The sequence below is a fragment of the Ostrea edulis genome, chromosome 8 (genome assembly GCF_947568905.1).
Source record: "Ostrea edulis chromosome 8, xbOstEdul1.1, whole genome shotgun sequence".
In the NCBI taxonomy this organism is placed as follows: domain Eukaryota; kingdom Metazoa; phylum Mollusca; class Bivalvia; order Ostreida; family Ostreidae; genus Ostrea; species Ostrea edulis.
The window spans coordinates 73,267,597-73,273,384 of record NC_079171.1 but is presented as its reverse complement, the minus strand read 5'-3'; positions in this window follow the sequence as shown (position 1 = coordinate 73,273,384).

Here is a 5,788-nt window from a genome sequence, read left to right as displayed (position 1 = left end):
TCTATGCAAGGTGAAGATAACGAACAGTGATCAATCTAATAACTCCTACAAGAATACAAAATAGATAGTTGGGCAAACACGGACCCCTGGACGCACCAGAGGTGGGAGCAGGTGCCTAGGAGGAGTAAGCATCCCCTGTTGACCGGTCACACCCGCCGTGAGCCCCATATCCTGATCAGGTAAACGGAGTTATCCGCAGTCAAACCAGTGTGCCAAGAACGGCTTAACAATCGGTATGAAACACGTCATGTGAATCTTTCAGGAAAATGTTTGAATTATCGTAGTTCTTTTAACATCAAGAGTTATTTGTGAGAAATGCCATTTTATTTGATAATATTAGACGTTTCTGCTCAAATACCAACCATGCTAACTTAAACGATACGATAACAGAATATAAATTATAAATTCACTGCATTTACTAAGTTTGGAAAGTTATAAAATAGTTGCACATTTGACAGAATGGTAGATCAAAATATCACATTCAACAGAGCATAGCTTATCCAGAGTCCAGACGGATTGTCACTGTATCGGGGAGAAAGCATACTGTAACACAGGCAAGAGGTGTTTGACCAGTATTGTTCAGAATTATTCTTGGTTAAAGTGTCTCTTTCAAAACACCTTTCATAGAACAGCTACTCCATATATTGCTTCAAATGAAAATCATCCGGCACAGATTCGCGCATGGTATCACTAGTTGTAGATTCCTACTGTAAGCAATATTTACACGACGTGAAAGGGTTATTTAGACAAGTATTCAATAGACATATGAGATTCACAAGTAGATAGTTATATACTGCTATACAAGTATTTCGTATAATGAAAAGTGAATATAACGAGAAGTGATCAATCTGATAATTCCTAAAAGCAATACAAAATATAACATAGTATAAACACGGATCATTGGATATACCAGAGATATGATCTTCATCATGACGTATTTGTTCATTGTGATGTCAAGTAATGTGCCAGTGCGGTAAAGTACATTTAGGTACATTTCTGGTATTTATTCGGAAGCCTTAACTCAGCTGCGTAACTTTCATAGTGCAATTTTTGAATTAGCATCTTTTTGGTGTGTAACACCGATGCTTGTTTAAGATACAACTTTATTTTCATATTTTTCTTTCACGGTTAGACTTTAGGTGTGGATTTGATCGTTAATTTAGATTTTCCCTGTTATTTCTGTAATAAATAATTAAATTGAATATCTGGTTTTACTGTATTCGTCAGCATAGCTTTTGTAGTTTTATTTTTTCTCCTCGTTGTGTTTCCTGTCGTCTACCATCCATTTTTATTAGGAAACTTCGATAATTTTGTACATATCTTTCCGTTGAAGAGTAGTTCTGCTAAATTTGCTCTGCCATTGACTGTTTCCAATTTAGTAATGGTTTTATTACTTTTGGTGATCTTCACAATAGCTACTTGTTGGTATATTGAGTAATAATCAACCACTACAAGTATATTCTCCCCCGAAGGAGACTGTTCCATTAAGTCAATGGCTGAATCCTGCCACGGTGGGTCAGGTATAGTTTTTTTTACCGGTTCCGGCTTACATGTGTTTTTTTTATTTTCAACTTATGTGTCGATCCCTGACCTTTATACATGTTTTGCAATGAATTTTGTGTGCGAAATATTCCTTAACTGTGCATTTAAATATATGAAAGACGTTTTGTCAATTAACAATGATGGCTTTCATTCATTCATTCATCCATGGTGTATCCAGAGGTCCGTGTTTGCATAACTATATATTTTGTATTGTTTATAGGAGTTATGAGATTGATCACTGTTCGTTATCTTCAACTTGCATTCATATGTCGATTCGATATATCCCTGTGAGCTCGAAATAAAATACACCACAGAGTCGTTGACTTTTGTTTCATACTTAGATATTTTATTGAAAGTAGACATTAACAACAAACTGACAAGTCAACTGTATGGCGAACGGGATGAATTCATCTTCTCCACCATCAACTTCCCATATTTATGTAGCAACATTCCATTATCACCAGCATATGGTCATCCTCATAATAGCTACTTGTTGGTATCTTCAATATTAATCAGCCACTGCAATTAGACTCTCTCCCGAGAGAGACTGATCCATTAAGTCAATGACTGTATCCTGACACGTTGGGTCAGGTATAGTTATTTGTTCTACCGGTTCCGGTTTACATGTGTTAGTCAACAATTGACATTGGTTATTTTGTTTTATTTTTTTTTCCAAATTATGTGTGGATGTCTGACCACTATACTTTTTTTTCGCACTGTCGTCGTTTTCTGTAAATTCCGTTAGTTTTGTATATATCTCTCCGTTGAAGAGTAGTTATCCTAGATTGTTTTCCCGGTGGTTACATGCGGCGTTGAACGGTACGCTAGTAACACACTGAGTAACTCCTGTTTCAATCATTTCATTCGGTATTTCCCGTTTTACTTGTTGTCTAAAACCTCTTAAAGTCAACTGAGGTTAATGTGGATTTGTTCTAATGTATTGAATTCCGTTATTTCGGAGAGATCACTTCTACTCTTCGGAAACGGACTAAGACCCATTATCACTTCGAATCGTACGAGGTATTCTGTGTTTGACAAACATTGCTTCGTATTCAGTGATGATTCTATTGCGTGTTGGTTATCTTTATAATAGCTACTTGTTGGTATCTTGAGTAGTAATTAACCACTACAAGTATATTCTCTCTCGAGGGAGACTGATCCATTAAGTCAATGACTGGATCCTGACACGGTTGATCTGCTATAGTTGTTTGTTTTACCGGTTCCGGCTTATATGTGTTCGTCAGCAATTGATATTGGTTACTTGTTGTTTCTTTCAAATTCCGTGTCGATGTCTGACCACAATACTTTTGTCGTGGTTTTCTGTGAAATATCCGTTAATGTCACTCATGCACCAGATTAATCGAAATATGTATCATGTCTTTTGTCATCAATAATCAGGTTCAACTTAGCACAATACACATTGTGACTGTTAGTTGTTTTTTTTCTGCATAATGTGACTTATCAGGTTCAGTGTAGTACAATAAGGACTGTGACTCTATTATTCGGAATCTCGCGTTCTGTAAACTTTCATTTGATAGACTAGTAGAGAAAGATATTACTTAAAAGTGTGCGAAATAAAAGATTGGCTGATCGAGAATCGTTATTCTCGGAACCGTGACATTGCCCGTGGGAATTCGACCGGATGATGAATAAATCAAAGGTACGCCCGATAACGTTGAAAACATTATGAAAGCTACAGGTCAAGTTATCAAAGGTTTTGGTACACAAATACGTCGGTGAAAATACCACTAAATGAAATTATAAATATCAATATATCGCAAGTTTTATTTATCCTGATCAACTTATTGAAGGATAAATTTAAAAGTCAAACGACTTAATCTACTGTAGAAAATGCAATAACAAACTTCAACAGGGAAATTACCAAACAAAACACAGGACGGTGTAAAAGTATACAGAACAACGTTTAGCTGTGGCCGTAGGGGACAATTTTTTGCACACTGTTTTTGTCCCCTAAAATAGTTTTAAAACATCATTGTTATTTCAGATTTCAAACATTTCGTTTGAACATCACTGAAGAGACATCATTTGTCGAAATGCACATCTGCTTAATATAAGCGATAAAACCTGCAACAAATGAGGAAAAGTATAACTCATATACATTTGAAACATGACAGTTGTCTAACAGATTATGATTGTGTATTTTCTATAAATCGGAATAAATGTCCGTGTCATGGTAGATGTGAATGTAGGCGGAGCGATATTATAAATGTTGAATAACTCCGGCGCGAGTTCGCCGAAATGTATAGAAGGCCGTCAGGGACAAAAATAAGATAATTGGTATTTTAAAGAATAAGGATATAGTAAATGCCAATTACTTTGTTGTAAACACCAACAATATATCTTTGCTTAGCAAAGAAACGGTGATCGCATTATGAGTATTGCGCTTAGAGTACAAGGAACTGGGTGTTTTCTTTTTTTAAATATACGAGTAAGTTAAATCAAAAACGTCTTATCGCCAAAAAATGAGTGTTGACGGTGTCGGAAAAGTCAAAGATTTATATTTGAATTTACAAATCAACGATACAGTAATACTGGTTCCGCAACCTCTGACATAACTGTCTTTCAACGTTAGCAAGAATATCAACAAGAAGCTGATTGAAATGGAAGAAAATTATATTATCAAGAAATACGACATACCTTTAGCATGGATATCAACTTTTCTCGTCACACAACCCCCCCCCCCCAAAAAAAAAAAAAAAACCCAAACAAACCAGCAATATATGAATATGTGTTCATATGCGTCCCGTAAATACAACTACAAAGCACGTGTATCATACGATACCGACAGTTGATTATATGTTAGAAGACAGGATGAGGGACAACGCGTTTTGAAAACCAGATATGCGCTGGGAATATTATCAAATTGAACTTGAGGAAGTGTCATTGAAAATCACTGCGTTCACAACATTCAGAGGCCTGTAGAATTACCAGCGTCTGATGTTTTGAATCTCGTCTGCTTCCGATATTTAACAGTAACTGATTGGCCAAGTGAAGCAAAGTATTGAGGTATTACGGAAACTCCACACCGACTTCGTTGTCTATGGAGCAGACTAGGCAGATATTGGCAAAGCTATTTGATAGACTGAAATCAGTCTTTTTTTCTCTGCATAATGTGCTTTATCTCACGATCCCTTTAGATTTTTCGACAAGCCTTTTCGATAGCAAGAGCTTTTGGAACATCATTCATTGTAATACTGTTAATAATAATAACAATAATATTTATTTAAATAACGCCTTATGTGACGATGAATAACCATGCCAAAGCGTTGCACACATTAAAAATGATACAGCATGTTTTAAAAGCAGTAAAAGGAAATTACAATATAATTAAAACTGATAATACTAAAACTATGCTAGCAAAGCTTCAATAATGAAACGTTAATTGACTAAAATATAAATCAATATGTGCATTCAGGAAGTTCCACGACTTACAAACAATTGCTATGAAATGCAATACTTAAAATAAATATATAGATATACACTTGAGAAATTGCAATGAAATGGGGCGTATTCATCTGAAATATTTCCCACTTTCTCCATCAGCTGCATTTTAAGGTATATACTAGCTTGAACGTACATGACTGTATTCCAGGTGTACAGCGTTCAATCCTCACCAATGACTTCCATTTCGGCAATGCAATGCAGCTCGGCGATGTGTGATCTGTTCATCTTTCGAATGTAAGCCCATGAACTTATATAAGAGATGTATTGCAGCCAAATACCACTCGTGATGCCTCCCGCTCAGTATGCGGATACTGATTTTCGACGTCGGTTAGAAATATCCTCGCGTAACTAATGCATTTAAATGATCCGTCCACCAGCATAACGGTTTTCAGGCATACGGGAATCGCATCGACTATTACTCTTGTTTCGGACTATGTGCTGTAGGATGCCAGTGTTTCAGCGCTAACGAGTCTGCATTGAAATACGCCATCTTTGTGGCATTTGTTCCACTTTCAGACTGTTATTTCTATTTGTAAATTCAGACAGAAATTTTTGAATTTCCCGACACCGTCAAAACCAGTTTTTTGTTGGCGATAAAACCTTTTTGATTTCACATAGTCGTATATTAAGACAAGCACTCAGATCATTGCACTCTAAACGCAATACTTATAATGCGATCGCCGTTTCTTTGGCAAGCAAAGTCATATTGTTGCCGTTTAGAACAAATAAATCAGCATTCACTTTGTTCTTAAGAGATTCCACCATTGTACGAAATGATCCC